We start from the raw sequence: 16,882 nt of genomic DNA, 5'->3' as shown, positions 1-16,882 counted from the left end.
AAGAGAGTTTAAAATTTTAAATCTTTCCTTTTATAAGATTCTATAAAAGATTAAGAGAAGAGCTAAATCTCTTTCCTTATTTGTAGATTAAAAGGTTGATTTTAATTTTGGTAAAAACTTTCCTTTTAATCTTGTTCATGATTTAAAAGAAAGTTTAAAAATTAAAAATTCTCTTTTATTAGTTTTTACAAAAGATTAAGAAAAGATTTATTATCTTTCCTTATTTGTAGATTGAAAGGAGATGTTAATTTTTAGAGATAACTTTCCTTTTGGGAAATTATCCACATGTTTAAAAGAAAGATTTTAATTTATAAAATTCTCTTTTTATTAACCAATCATGAAAGGATAAAAATTATTGGATAAATTTTTATAAATTTATGGAAACAAATTATGAAGTTTTAATTCTTGTTTTTAATTAAAATTTTCCTTGTTTTGGGGAGAAAGTGGTTGGCCAAATAAGTTGGAAAAAGAAAATTATTTTTAATTAAATATTTTTTTTTATTTTTCATGGCAAAGGAATTAAGGAAGTTTTTATTAAAATTTCCTTATTTGCCAAGATCAAGGATTATAAAAGAGGGGGTAGAGGTGCCTTCATGGCGAACGACTCTATTCTTTTTCTTCCTCTCTTTTCTTCCTAGGTGTGGCCGGCCCCTAGAGTTTTCCCTTCCCCTTCTCTCTTCTCCTTCTTGTGGCCGAGACTTCATCACCTCTTGGAGACATAGAAGTGGCCGGATCTAGCTTGGAGAAAAGGAGAGAAAGGAGGTTTGTTTCTTGCATCCTGTAACACCCCAAATTTCACGATTTGGAGTCCTAAAAGTCCTTATTAAAATCTAGAAATATTTTAGAAAAATTCTAGAGATTTTTAGAAATTTATAGAGTATTTTTATGTAATTTTTGGAGTTCATTTGGTATTTTTACCAAGAGGAAGAAGTTTAAAAAAAAAAAGTAATAAAAGTGTTAAAACTGGGTTTTGAACCCAAGACCTCGGACCCGAACCAGATGTTAACCGGACTCAGCCAACCAGCTAGTCTGCGAAAGTTTTGTTAATATAGTATGGAATAAAATCTATATAAGCAGTTTTTTGGGAACAGAAATACCAAAATAAAAGGAAGCCAAGCAGAGTTCGAACACGCGACCTTTAACTCGCGCAAAAGCCGGCTGACCAGGTGGGCAAACGGAATTTTCTGTTTAGAAAAGGTAGGAAAATTATTTAACAAGTTAACAGAATATGAAGATTATAAAGAGGGATAAGTTGAGGTGGTAAATTCCCAAACCGAAAACCCTTTTCCTCTCCTTTCCTCTCCCGATCGCGAGCGACGGCGTCGGCTTCTCTCGGGCAGAAACGAAGAAGAGGGCTAAGGGCTTCACCTCTATCTCCTCCTCCCGTGCGCCTTCTCCTCTCGAGCGACAGTGAAGAAGAAGCCCGTGAGCGCCTTGTCAAGGAGGACGCGCGGACACGAAGGGAAGAGGCCGAGATCGTGAGCTCCTCCGAAACCCTAGAGCTGCCTTTCTCCTTCGGTAGTAAGCTCAAGAACAGCAAGGTAAGTCGCTTACTCACCTGCAGTAGGATAGTTCCGGATTTCGATTCGTTTTGGTATTCCCTTATTTGTTCGAGTTGTGCTGTGAAGCATGTTAGGGATTTGCCTGTGCCGTGAGTTTTCAAAGGAAGAATAGTTATATTTTGTTTTCCTTACCATGACATTGAGTATGAAGAATAGAAGATATGAGAATTGAAATGAGTTTTCATTTTGTTGCTTTCGGAATGTGCTTTACGGAACCTGCTAGTAGTTTCAGATTTGAATGCTCCTTTTGAGTGTCCTGTTGTAGCATTTCTAAAGGGGATTCGATTGTTTCTTTTAAATTTTCAGCTGTGCCAAATTTTCAGTTTGTAGTTTAGCAAGCCAGATTTCAGTTTGTACCTTGGTTGTTTCAATGGCTATGATCCGAATTCTAGTCATCAGATTGTGCTTAGGCTTGCTTCCATCCGAACCCTAGCTTTTAGTTGGTGATTAGTTTTTATAGCTTCAGTTTTCAAGTTTCTTATTTCCAGTTCAGCAGGTTATAATCTCTCTTTATTCTAGCACGTTGTTAGACTTTCCCTATGTGTTATTAGTTAAGCATGTGCAGTTTCCTTACTACTAGAATAGCATGAGTAGTATTGAATTATAATGTTTTCCTTGCTTTAGATTTTCTGTACAGCATTAGAACGGCTAGAAGTTTAAGAGTAATTAGTGTGCTTTGTTTTCTTTGCTTTCGGATTACACTGTACAGCTTTGGAATAGCTAGAGATTATTGAGTAGCATGCATTCCTTGCTCTCTTTATTTTAGTCCTGTTGTAGCAAGATTTAAGGTTTTTAGTTCTAACAAGTTTGAGATTTAGTTTAAGCTTGTATGATATGCAGACTTTCGCAAGTATTGCTTGCAGATTTTAGATAAGCTTAGTATGCAGATTTGTTAGGCTTAGTATGCAAATTTAGATAAGCTTAATATGCAGATTTTTTGTTAAGCTTTGCATGCAGATTTATGTTATGTATACAGATTTTTGTTTAAGCATTTCAGTGTTAGAATTTGTTTAAACATTTCAGTTTTGTAAGAGACATTCTTTTATAAGAAAAGTATAAGAAAGATGAAGAAAAGTATAAGAAAGATAAAGAAAAGAAAGAAAAGGCCGAGGCCTTAAGTAGATCCCAAAGTCAAGACTTGAGGGATTTTTGGCACACAAGGTGCCTATTAAAATGCCGAGGCATTTAAAGAAGAAGTAATTAAGATTATAAGTATTTTACTTTTAAGAAGAGGCTAGTACCCGACTTCCGAGGTTGTCGTTAAACAAATCCAGGTGTTCAATTCCGAGGTCTTGGCCCTGGTAGACCGAGGTCTGCTCTTTTAGGATTGGTGGCTCGCTACCCCAACCTATTAGGGAACGCGCATAAGATGGTACTATGCATGGGCCCAAGAAGAAGTTGATTATTATTTTGAAGTATTATAAGTATAAGTTTTTGAACAAGTAAAACGAGTTTTACATAAGTATAAAGTATTAAAGAATAAGTCTTTAAACAAGTGGAACAAGATTCAGAAGGTGTTTAGAATTCAGTAAGTTTAGTTCTTTATTCTACCATGTTTATCTAGTGGATGAGTAGTTTCATGTTTACCTATTAGATGAGTAGCATGATTAGCGAGTAGAATTACATGAGTAGATTTCTTAGTTTTTCTTTGCTATTAGTTTGACATGAGCAGTTATGTTTATGCTTTATTTCTTTTTAGAGCATATAGTTTTTAGTTCTTTTCGTATACATGCACATTCGTGATTTTGTGAGTTAGATAGCGCTTACTAAGCAAATTTTGCTTATAGACTACACTTCCTCTTACTGCAGATACAGGAAGGAAAAGATATAGAAAGGAAGGCGACAAGGTGGCGCGGATGGTGTGTGATGCCAGGACTATGGAAGCCTTGGGACTTAGTTTAAGAATTTATTAAGATTGTCATTTATTAAGAATGTATTAGATAAGTCATTTAGTCTTCCGCTGTTAGTTAATTGTATGTTTATTTTGTTTCCGCTATTCATTACTTGCATGATTTGATTTCATTAAACTGCGTGGTGATGTTATTCCTTTCGTGTGTTTGATATGTGTTCCAGCCGCCTGTGGCTGTGTATATTATGTTATGTATGTCAGTTTAAGGTCACCGGTACAGGGGAGACTCTGTCGAAATTTTTCGATAGGGTTTCCATGTGATTTTTAATCATACCGGTTAAGTAGAGTTAGTAGTTAAGTAACGGTCATCCTTAGAGAGTAGTAGTAGTAAGAAGGGTGGTCGTTACACATCCCTTGGAGCTTGGTTGGTGGAAAAATTTCTTCATCCTTTGGAAGTTTTTTGCTTGGCCGAAACTTGAAGGAAGGAAGAAGAAGGTGCCTTGGTGGTTCTCATCTCGGAAGATCATTGCCCACACAATGTTCGAGGTTAGAAGAGGAATACGGTAGAAGATCAAGAGGTCATTGAAAGTTCACAAAGAAAGGTATAACTAGTAATTATTTTTCGCATCATACTAGTTTTATTTCTTTGTAAAATACCAAATACAAGAGGCATGTGATTCTAGATTTCGAATTAGTTTTCGATGTTGTGTTCTTTTGTTTTCTTTTCGAACTTGTGCTTCGATTATTCTTTTTGGTTAACCTAGAGTCATTTAAGGAAATTAAATATTAACTTTCCTTAAAAGGCTTTGTCTAGGCGGTGGTGGTTGCTAACATATCTAAGAAGCTCATGTGCTTCGCCGTGCAGTCCTGGAAGCCAAATTTGGAAATTAATATTTAATCAACTTTGTGACATAGGTGATTTGGATTGAACGTGTTAAGTTCCGCAGGAGATCCAAATCTAAACCTAAAAGAATATATAAGTTAAACTTGGGATCAAACGTGTTAAGTTCCGCAGGCGATCCAAGTTTAATTTAAAAGAACACATGGTAGCTAGGGAAAGGTTCAGACCTTTGTATAAAATTTTTGTACAATGGAACCGTTAGGTTTTCCGAGTAGCAACCAACAAACAGTACATTTCGCTATAGGTGTCTGTTCAATGTTGCAATCTGACATATTGAAGTGTTGTAGCATCTTAGTGATATAAGCTTCTTGAGACAAACCCAAAAGCCTTTTTGATCGGTCTCTAATGATCTTCACTCCTAAGATGTACTCTGCTACTCCCATATCTATTCTGTCAAATTATGATGAAAGCCAACTTTTGACTTCTATCACACACTTTATGTCCCTTCCAGCTATTAGCATATCATCAACATATAATTGTTAGTATCCTTCGTACGGCTAGAGAGGGGGGTGTGAATAGCCGACCCCAAATGCTCGCGTTTCTTTCTACAAACTAGGGTTAGCGCAGCGGAAACTAAATGCAGAAAGAAAACAGGAGAAGAAATCAAACCTCAACGCAAGGATGTAACGAGGTTCGGAGATGATACTCCTACTCCTCGGCGTGTCCGTAAGGTGGACGAGCCCTATCAATCCGTCGGTGGATGAGTCCCCGGAGAACCGGCTAATATTAACTCCTTGTGGGTGGAGAAACCTCGCCACAATCACTTGCAACAGCAAGCTAAGAGTACAAGCGAATAGCAAGAACAAAATGAATGTAAAACAAACAAGCTTGCCTTCTCGTCGACTGGGGTCCCGGATGAAGTAGCAACTCCACGGAAAGATGCAACAGCAAGCCAGTCGAGAAAACTGTCGGGGAAGCTCACGCGAAGCTTCAGCGGTTGAGCTCGAAGCTCGGAGCACCGAAGAAGCGAAGCTTGAGCGGGAAGAACTTCGAAGGAAGAAGAATTCTCGGAGAAGATGCCTCGATCCTTTATACTGCGAAGAAGCAGCGAAGAAACTAGCGTTGCGTCAGCAGCTAGAACCCATCGGTCCATGGACCGATCAACCTCTGATCGTCGTGGGGACCGATCAGGCTCTATCTGATCGGTCCCGGACCGATCAGAAGTCGATCAGAAGCCCAACTGGAGCGAGGTCCAATGGATCGATGTCTGATCGGTCGCGGGGACCGATCAGTCTGATCGGTTCCCGGACCGATCCCACCTCTCTGCGAGAGAGGTGGCTGCGTCTCAATTTGATCGGTCTCCGGACCGATCGAGATGTCTCTGAAACCCTTACATTTTGTTATCGATCGGTCACGGATCGATCGGATACCACAATCATTGGATCGGTCTGCGGACCGATCCGAGCTGGATTTTGCCCAAACCAAGTCCCAAGTCTCCCAAACCAACATCCGGTCAACCTTGACTGTTGGTACATCATGCTTAGCATCCGGTCAATCCCTTGACCTGCTAAGACTCTCCACCAAGTGTCCGGTCAATCCTTTGACCCACTTGGACTTTCTCTACACGATGTCCGATCATCACCAGATCTTTCCACTTCCCGGCTTCACTCACGGGACTTTCACCTGCCTCACGGATTTCCACACGCCTAACATCCAGTTAGGACTTCCTACTTGCTGGCTTCACTCACGGGACTTTCACCTAGCTTCACTCACTAGGATTTTCACCGGCTTCACTCACGATTTCCATTGCTGGCTTCACTCACGGGATTTTTCCCGTGCAAACTCCACCTTGGACTTTTCCGTGCCAAGTCTCCATACTTGGACTTTTCGCGTGCCAAGCTCCCTGCTTGGGCTTTTCCGTTGCCAAGTCTCCATACTTGGACTTTTTCCCGAATCAGGTCAACCAGGTCAACCTTGACCTATGGTTGCACCAATAATCTCCCAACCATCTATTCTTGTCCCACATCAAGAATAGAACTCTCTCACGAGTGTCAAACATCAACATGCAACACAACTAGGTCAACCTTGACCTAAGGTTGCACTGACAATCTTCCCAAGTCAAACATCAAAATACAACTCGAGTCACGTCAACTCGAGTCGGGTCAACCAGGTCAACCTTGACCTAAGGTTGCACCAACAATAATGATAAAATGACATATTTTCCTTTCTCCTTTCTTAGGTAAGTACAATGATCCTCATTGACCATTTCGAAACCATAAGACATTATTACTTCATTAAATTTTATGTTCCATTGTCTTGACACTTGCTTTAGCCCATATATAGACTTCCGAAGTCTACATACTCTTTTCTCTTAGCCTTCAACAACATAACCTTCTGGTTGTACCATATAGATTTCTTCATCAAGATTACCATTAAGGAAAGCCGTTTTTATATCCATCTGATGTAATTCCATGTCATATTGTGTTACTATAGCTAATATGATACGTATTGACACAAACTTCACAACTGGGGAGAATGTCTCTTCAAAGTCAATACCCTCTATTTGGGTATATCCTTTTGCAACTAATCGAGCTTTGTATCGATTAATCGATCCATCTGCTTTCCTCTTTACTTTGAGAATCCACTTATTCCCAATAGCCCTTCGGCCTGGAGGTAGATCGACTAAATCCCAAACTTGATTCTTTCTCATTGACTCCATTTCTTTATCCATTGCAATTTTCCATTCTTTTCTAACTGAGCTTCTCAAAGCTTCCTCAACTGTTCGAGGTTCCTCATCATCAACTGGGAGAACCATCAATGCCTCATTCTCAATATCAAACCTTCTCCGAGAAATAATCTGATGACTACTTCTTCGAAGGTTAGACTGTTGAGAAACTGACTCATTCGGTGGCAAATTACTCTCACTCAGTTGACTAGATTCAGGCATCTCCTGATCTGTTGATAAAGGAACATTATCCTCCTCCTCTATCTCATATAGAGGAATTATTTTATCAACTTCACCTCGTGTTGGGAACTCAGTTTCAAGAAAAGTAGCATCTCTTGATTTTATTTCAGAGATGGTTCCATCTTGTCGCTCACCAATAAAAACATAACCCTTAGAAGTCTCAGAGTACCTTATAAAGATACACTTCTTACCTCTGGGTCCTAATTTTCCATGTTCGTGAGTCTTATCATGAACGTAGCCAGCTGACCCCCAAGGTCTCAGATTACTTAAATCTGGCTTTCTGCCTGTCCAACGTTCATGTGGGCAAGATGGAACTGACTTTAAAGGTACTTTGTTAAGTATATAGGCCGCAACTAATAATGCATCTCCCCAATAGAAGATTGGCAAATTAGCCTGCGCCATCATAGACCTAACCATTTCAAGAAGAGCCCTATTTCTTCTTTCAGCAACCTCATTTTGCTATAGAGTTCCCGGGATAGTTAGCTGTCTAATAATCTCTTTCTCATTACACATTGTCTTGAACTGATCAGACAAATATTCACCTCCACGGTTAGTGCGCAAGGTTTTAACCTTATATTCCAATTGATTCTCAACTTCATTCAAGTAACCAATAAAGCAATCCAATGCTTCAGATTTGTGAGAAATCAAATACACATGACCAAAACGTATGAAGTCATCAATAAATATAATAAAATAAGAACTCTCATTTCTAGTCTTCATATTCATTGGACCACAAATATCCGAATGAATTAATTGCAATGGTGATTCAACCCTAATAGCCTTACCAAATGGTTTTCTTGTCGTCTTTCCAGCAAGACAATGCTCACATATAGACAAGTTAATCTTAGCATGAGTGTTTAAAAGGTCCTCCTTAGCTAATCTATTCATTCATTCTTGTCCTATATGTCCTAGCCTAGCATGCCAAATTTCATCATTAACATCAGCATTTCTAGTAAGAGCAATGTTTGAAAAACAACCATCATTATTATTTGGTTCTACATCAAGAGCCATAAAACCATTTGTTACATAATCATACCCAATTAACACAGAGTTAATTTGAAGTTCCACACAACGGCTATAAAAATTTACAATGTAACCTAAATCAAGAAGACAAATGATGGAAACCAGATTCCGTCGAATCTCAGGAGCATACAAGACATCATGTAGAAACAAGGTGCCTCCACCACGTAGGTTGAGTTTACAAGTGTCAATTCCTTTGACTTCAATTCTTGTATTATTTCTTACATATATTCATTTATTGCCAACTGGTACCCGACGGTACTCCACATATGTAGCTCGATCACGTGCTACGTGGTTCGTTGCTCCTGAATCTACAATCTACAACAGATACGAATCAGCTAACAACACTATACTTGCAACATATTGCTCATGAAAAGAAGATAAAGTTGGATCTTCCTTTTTAGGCTCAGCACACTCCCAAGCAAAATGGCCCTTCTTGCCACAGTTGAAGCAATTCAACTTGCTCATAGGTCTTTGTCCATATCTCTTTCCTTTCTTCTTGATTTGGTTTTTAACAGCAACAACACTAGCCTCCTTTCCTTTTCCCTTTCCTTTCTTAAACCATCTTTTCTTATTCTTAGAACCAGAACCTTCAGCTACAAAAACTTGACCAGAAATCCTTACGGATTCAATACTCTCCGCCTCAAGTTCAACATGCCGTGAGACATCAGTGAAAGTCTTGATACTCTCACTGTGGGTCATATTCTGTTTCATCGTTTCCCAAGAATCAGGAAGGGAACGGATAACTACTTGAACCTGCTGTTCATCGGTCAACGCATGACCAGCAGTCTTAAGCTCTCGAATCATGCTACCCATCTCCCTGAAATGTTGGGCTATGGTAACATTCGAGCATTTTTTACATCTATCAAACTTGATAGTTAGCTGACGGAGCTTGCTCAGACTGACTCCACTGTACTTCTCTCTAAGGGCTACCCAGACAGCATGAGCAGATGGTAATGGCTGATACTCAAATACCAGGTCATCCACCATTAAACTAATCAATATACCCTTAGCAATGGAGTCCTTCCTTTTTCATATCTTATAGGCATCAAGGTCACGTCTGTGCTGTGCTGTAGAACCATTAATCGGTTCCTCCATGATTTGATTTACAGCCTTTAGAACTTCTTCTTCCTCAAGAACGTATTGTATCTTGAGGTGCCAGATTTTGTAGTTATCCCCATATAATTTCTCACTCTTATTGAGTTCAGCTATGATGTTTTTAGTTACCATGATCTACATAAATAAACACATTATTTATTATTTCAGTGTAATTCATATATGTGCAATTATTTATTGACTCAGTGTAAATTAGAGTTAGTTTACAAAATCAAGTGATAACATTGTTTCCACTCATCATTTGTATGTTCTAATCTCATCAACATTGATTAATCATATTACACACATCCCATCTAAAGAACGAATCATTATTAAAATGAACTAATCATTTTTCATATGAACTAATCATATGGATATATGAACGAATCATATTCACATGAACTAATCATGTCATGAAATGAACTAATCATTTCCAAGTTTGTTAACATATGATCCGGCGGTAAAAATCCGGAACCCCATAAGGAGTCAACGCCGAGGGGAGGTCACAAGGTCCAATGGCTCGCCGGAAAAGGGCGAGCCGACCGGACTCAGAAGAAAGGAAAATCTGATAGTAAAAGGCACCCTGGTAGGGACCAGGGGTCCGACGCTCAAATAAAGCAGTGCGTAATGACCGAGCGGAAGGAGGTGCCGCCCGGACGGCGCAAAGAATCAAGGCCGCCCGGACGACGTTCATCGCCCGCTCGGCGGGCCGGGCACCCTAGTCAGACGGTGGGTAAAAGACGGGGACATCTTCTGACAGTCGTCAAGTCGTATGGCTGTGCCATACTTCTAGTCTGACAACGGGTGGTCCTGCCGTCCCATCAAAGAACATGCTCGGACTGTGGCAGCATGGTGTCAGGTAAGCTCTCTGACAAGTGCATACCGTGGTATGGGTTCTTGACACGTACGCACCTCGGTGGGCGTGCATCGGTTCCTTCTCCGTCTTATATAAAGAGGCTATTACTTACAAAGTGCATAAAATCTGAATTTGGCGACCACTTTCTCCAACACTTACACGACTTGAGCGTCGGAGGACCGTCGCCGGGACACCCTCAGCTCGGTTTTGTTGCAGGTTCGCGGAGCACTCGAGGATCCATCGAGGCGCCACGTGCCCAGCATCCGCTGATTCTTGATTCGGACGAGGATCAAATTGGCGCCGTCTGTGGGGCACACGCACGCATCAGCACGACAATGGGCGGTGGGCGACAACACACGGTGGCGCTTTCGGCGGAAGAACTCGATGCTGGTCGAGATGAAGGCCGCCAAACTCATGGAGCAAAAACAAAAAGCATGCGGCCTGAGCAACAAGCAACATCTGCGTCGGTCGGCGGAAGCACCTCCGACCACCGTCGCATTCCATCGGGCCTTATTTCGCACCCTGAAGCCATACCAGCCCGAAGAGATAAAGGATCTTCCTCGGATGAAATGCCAAGGCGGGATGACAGGAAGGGGAACCGAGCTCCTCCCAGCGGATCAATCGCCAATTTTCGGAGGCTATCCTCTGCCCAAGCACTACGTGCCTCGGCGATCGGCGAATACAATGGAACAATAGACCGGATGATCATCGGGTAAGTTCGACAATCTGACCACGCTCCATGATTACGGATGGAGTAAAGTGTAAGTCTTCCTTACCACCCTCTGGGATCGGCTCAGCGGTGGTTTCGGAGGTTGCGGACGGATCCATCACGAGCTTCAAGGAATTCGAGCGGCCTTCCTCCACCACTTCGCTAGTAGTCGGCGTTATCAAAGACAAGTGTCGACATTCGCCATCAAGCAAGGCCGAGAGAATCGCGAGGCTATATTCCGATTCAACCAAGTGGCGATGGATATCCCCACGGCCACATCGGAGGCGATGATGAATGCCTTCACGCAAGGCCTTGTGGGTGGGGACTTCTTCCGGTCGCTCATCCAAAAGCCGCCGAGATTATGATCACATGTTACATCGAGGCCAGCGAATATATAAATGTGGAAGAAGCGCAAGCCGCTCGGAAAAACTCAACGGCGTGCACTGTTCATGCCGTGAGCGGACACCGCTCGTGACCACCCGGAGGACCGAGGGCGAGCAATTCGATCCTCACGTCGGATCGCACGCAGAAGTGGGTGCCGCTCATTCAAGCCAAAGAAGAGGTGGACCCTATGTTCGCAAATTCCACCAGACGGATACGCACAACACGGGATTGCGAAGCCTTCCCTTTGTGTCCAATCATGTTCCAGGAAAGCCGAACGGTCGCCTCCCATCGACAGGAGACATAGGACTCATGAAGGTGGCCGGACCCGCAGGGCGACATCAGCAGAACACCGATCGGCGCGATCCCAAGGCGGGAGAATCGCGGGCGTCGGAGAGCAGTCATGACCGTCCGCTCGGGAGGAGGAAAATAGGAACAATACTTCCCGGGGCGAGATCAACGTTATTGCTGGTGGGCCGACCGGAGGAGATTCCAACCGAGCCAGAAAGGCGGGCGTCCGGCAGCTGCAGATCCACGCGGTCGGCTGCAGCCAAGAGCGGGCAAGTGGACCGGAAATCACTTTCGGATCCGGGGACTTAGAAGGAGTAGAAGTGCCCCACGACGACGCGCTGCTCATTAAAGCAGTAATAGCAAATTACACCATTCACCGCATATTTGTTGACACAGGGAGCTCGGTCAACATCATATTCAAGAAGGCGTTCGATCAGCTGCAAATTGATCGAGCCGAGCTGCTGCCCCCGCTCTACGGGTTTACGGGCAACGAAGTTCAGCCGGTCGGACAAATCCGGCTAGCCACCTCGCTGGGAGAAGAGCCACTCAGGAGGACAAGGACAATAAACTTCGTGGTGGTCGACTCTCCCTCATCCTACAACGTCATTTTGGGACGACCGGCGCTCGGTGAATTCTGAGCGGTTGTCTCAACCTTCCACCAGAAGATAAAGTTCCCCGTGGAGGACCAAGTAGGAGAAGTGCCTGGAGATCAGCTAGCAGCTCGGCGGTGCTATATAGAGATGATCCGAGCAGAAGCTTGTTCCGCTCGGAAGGCGCCCCGAATTGAGGTACACGCCATAACCGAGAAACCTCCTGCTTTAATTTATGATGAAAAGGAGGAAGTCCAGATCCATCCGACCCGATCGGAGGCCACGACTTTTATCGCCTCTGATCTGGAGAAAGAACAGAAGGAGAAGCTGATTCAATGCCTCCAACGAAATCATGATGTCTTCGTCTGGTCGACACATGAATTACCTGGAATTTCCCCAAGCCTAGCGCAGCATGAATTGCATGTCCGACCGGACGCTCGGCCAGTGAAGCAGAGAAAAAGGGACTTCAGCGCCGAGCAGAATGCCATTATCCGGGCGGAGGTGGAAAAACTTCTGAAGGCCGGCCACATACGCGAGGTGCATTACCCGAGTGGCTGGCCAACATAGTCTTGGTCTCCAAGCCGGGCGGCAAGTGGAGGGTCTGCATCGACTTTCGAGATTTAAACAAGGCATGCCCCAAGGATTTTTATCCTCTGCCCCGGATAGATCAGCTGGTAGACTCCACGGCCGGCTGCGAACTAATTTGCATGCTTGACGCTTACCAAGGATATCATCAAGTACCGCTCGCCCGGGAAGATCAAGAAAAAGTAAGCTTCGTAACTGCTGACGGCACATATTGTTACAATGTGATGCCGTTCGGATTGAAGAATGCCGGAGCCACCTATCAACGCTTGATGAACAAGGTGTTCAAGGAGCAGATCGGGAGGAATCTGGAAGTTTATGTGGACGACATTCTTATCAAATCCGTCCGAGCGGCCGATCTTTTCAAGGATATGGAAGAAACCTTCCGAACGCTGCGCAAATATGGAGTCAAACTAAATCCCCAAAAGTGCCTGTTCGGAGCCAAAGGAGGGCGTTTCTTGGGGTATATAGTGACCGAGCGGGGAATTGAAGCAAACCCCAGCAAGATTAAAGCACTGCAAGACATGCCGCCCCCAAGAAATACAAGAGAAGTGCAAAGGTTGACCGGTCGGATAACTGCTCTATCGAGATTCATCTCCAGAACCGCCGACCGGAGCCTGCCATTCTTCAAGATCCTGCGCAAGGCTACTAAATTCCAGTGGGATGAAGAATGTGACCGAGCATTTGAAGAGTTGAAGACATATCTTAATTCTCTACCAGTGTTAGCCAAGCCGGTCGGAAGTGAGTCACTTTATATGTATCTGTCGTCAACTGAGCATGCTGTAGGCTCAGCACTTGTGAAGGCGAACGGCGGAGAACAGCCGGTGTATTTTCTAAGCCACATTTTAAAAGATGCTGAATCTCGTTACACTGGGCTCGAGAAGTTGGCCTTTGCTTTAGTTCTAGCCGCTCGGCGCCTGCGACCGTATTTCTTGGCTCATACCATTATTGTCCGGACGAACAGCCCACTTGGAAGAGTGCTGTTGAATCCAGAAGCGTCCGGACGGCTTATCAAGTGGACGACAGAATTAAGTGAATTTGACATCCAATATCAGCCCCGCTCGGCGATTAAAGCCCAATCCTTGGCTGATTTTGTGACCGAAGTGCAAAGGCCAGAGCCGGAAGCTATGTGGAGAATATATGTGGATGGATCCTCCACTCGGCTTGGAAGTGGGATCGGAATATTACTACTCTCACCTCAGGAAGAAAAGATGCACCTATCCGTCCGGCTAGATTACAAAGCTACTAACAATGAAGCAGAGTATGAGGCCCTCATAGCCGGATTACAGGCAGCACGGCATGTGGGAGCAGGTCGGGTGACACTCTATTCCGATTCGCAGTTGGCCGCTCAGCAACTTTCCGGCACCTTTGAAATCAACTGTGTTCGGCTCAAACTCTACGCTGAGGCCTTTGAAAAACTCAAAGCTGCTTTCCGAGAGGTGCTTATTCAGAAGATTCCCCGAACGGAGAACCAGGCGGCCGATGAGTTAGCCAAGCTTGCGAGCTCAATAACGCCGGTCGCCATTCAGCAACCAATTGAAAAAACGTTGCTGGTGGCGCATGTCGACCGGATGCAAGGCCTCACGTTTCCAAGTGACTGGAGGACACCTATTATAGAATTCCTCCGTTCGGGCACCACACCATCTGAGGAATATGCAGCCCGGCTCCTCAGAAGAAGAGCCGGTCGGTTCACGCTCATTGGAGACCAACTATACAAGAAGGCTTTCTCCCGCCCATTGTTGAAATGCGTGAACTCGGAAGACGCGGCGTACATCCTCCAAGAAGTGCATCAAGGATCATGCGGAGGTCATCCGGGCGGACGATCGCTGGCCAAAAAGATCCTGCTGGCCGGATACTTCTGGCCAACCCTGCAATCAGACGCCGCTCGGACCATTTCTACATGCCTTTCATGCGAAGTATCACAACTTCTCCCACCGACCGGCAGAGGAGATGAAGGCATCAACCATCTCATGTCCGTTCGATCAATGGGGAATGGATATTGTGGGTCCATTTCCGATGGCGACCGGGCAGAGGAAATTTTTACTAGTGGCGGTAGACTATTTCTCCAAGTGGGTGGAGGCCGAGCCGCTGGCAAAGATCACTGAACAAATGGTTAAAAAATTCATCTGGCAACACATCATTTGTCGGTTCGGCATCCCTCGCCGACTAGTGTCCGACAACGGGCGGCAGTTCACAAGGAAGATGTTAGAGGATTGGTGCAAAAGCTACGGCATTGAGCAACATTTCACGTCCGTGGCCTATCCTCAGAGCAACGGTCAAGCTGAAGTCGCCAACCGGGAAATTCTTCGTATTCTGCGCGCTCGGCTCGACCATTTGGGAGGGAGTTGGCCGGATGAAGTGCCGAGCGTCTTGTGGGCCATCCGCACAACGCCAAAAGAAGGGACGGGAGTCACACCGTTCCATTTGGTATATGGCGGTGAGGCTGTCATACCGGTCGAAGTCGGCGTTGAGTCAGCCCGGATCCAGAGCTATGATGATGACAACGCCGAACGAAGAAACATGGAGCTGGACTTTGTAGAAGAGGAGAGGGCAAAGGCGTCCGTTCGGCTGATGGCATACCGTCAGCGGATGAAGCAAAACTACAACCGACGCGTAATTCCCGGATCGTTCCAAGTCGGCGATCTTGTGCGGAAGAAAGTCTGGCCGGTCGGCGTCGACAAGCTTGAAGCTCCATGGGCGGGCCCTTTCAAAATCATCGAAAGCTCAGCTCCGATCTGGAGGACGAGGACGGACGGCGGCTAGATAGGCCGTGGAGCGCGAACCACCTCCAGCCTTACAAGGCGGGATGAAAGGTGTATCACCGTAGATCACCCTGTATTTCATTTTCGACTAAATACTTGAAATGCAGAGATGAAAAGTCAAAAAGCGAATATAAGGCATTATCATCGTAAGCGAAGGCCCCGAGCCGATCGGTCGGAGGTTTATATCCGAGCGGAAGGCCGGCGAGCACCGTCGTTAAAGATCGAGGCGCCGATCGGCTATAAACCTCCGGCGAGCACCGTCGTTAAAGATCGAGGCCGCGCCGATCGGCTATAAACCTCCGCCGGCGAGCACCGTCGTTAAAGATCGAGGGCCGCGCAAATAACCTCGCCGGCGAGCACCGTCGTTAAAGATCGAGAGCCGCGCCGATCGCTCCTAGCGAACCGGCGAGCACCGTCGTTAAAGATCGAGAGCGCCGATCGGCTATAAACCTCCGCGGCGAGCACCGTCGTTAAAGATCGAGCCGGCCCGGCGGCTATAAACCTCCGCGCCGACGAGGACCGTCGTTAAAGATCGAGAGCCGCGCCGACGAGCACCGTCGTTAAAGATCGAGAGCCGAGCAAAGGATGGTTAATCGGAATTAAAGAGGCAAACAAGTTTGCGCGCTGAGCGGTTGATCAGGCGCGTAATGAGACATTGAAGATAATTCGTTTGTCTGGCATAGCGAGGTGCCGAGCGGAATGGTTATAAAGAATACTTAGTAAGTTCTTGCTACAATAAAAGGTGAAAGGAACAGAAGATCATCTATTACGCAAGCTAAAAAAGTCATTACAGAGATAGTCCGGGCCGAACGGCTGGAATACAAAAAAGTTTATAAAAACGCTCCTCAGACATCAAAATCAAAGAGAGCGTCGGGGATGGTGTCCATCACGCTCGCTATATCTTCGGGGGGGATGGTCAACTCGGCAGGCAAGTGACCTTTGGTCTTTAGATATCCCACCGCCGCCTTGATCGCCTCCTCGAACGTGAGGGATATCTTGTCAGTGAACTTCTCTCCGAAGTCCTCCGAACAAAGGAACGCTTTCCTCACCTCGTCAGAGCGGGCCGACTCCCCCTCCTGGTATTCCTTGAGCGCGGCATGGGCGGCATCGCTGGCGGCTTGGAGCTCGGCCAGATCTCCGTCGAATCTTTGGAGATCCGCCGAGCGGCCCTCCTTCTCGGCGGCCAACAGGGCGTCCAAGTCTTTGATGCGTTGTTCCAACCCCCTGATCTCCACCTTCATACGGTCCATATCATTGATGGCCTGTTGCTTCCGAGTGGTCGCCGTTTTGAGCTCCTTCTCTCATTGCTTGATCATCGTTTCGAGCCGAACGGCTTTGCTCGCCAAATCGTTAGCCCTTTTCCGTTCGACATCTAGCGA

Source organism: Zingiber officinale, chromosome 2B, assembly GCF_018446385.1.
Source record: "Zingiber officinale cultivar Zhangliang chromosome 2B, Zo_v1.1, whole genome shotgun sequence".
Taxonomy (NCBI): Eukaryota; Viridiplantae; Streptophyta; class Magnoliopsida; order Zingiberales; family Zingiberaceae; genus Zingiber; species Zingiber officinale.
The sequence above is the reverse complement of the archived record's forward strand: the minus strand, read 5'-3'. Positions refer to the sequence as shown.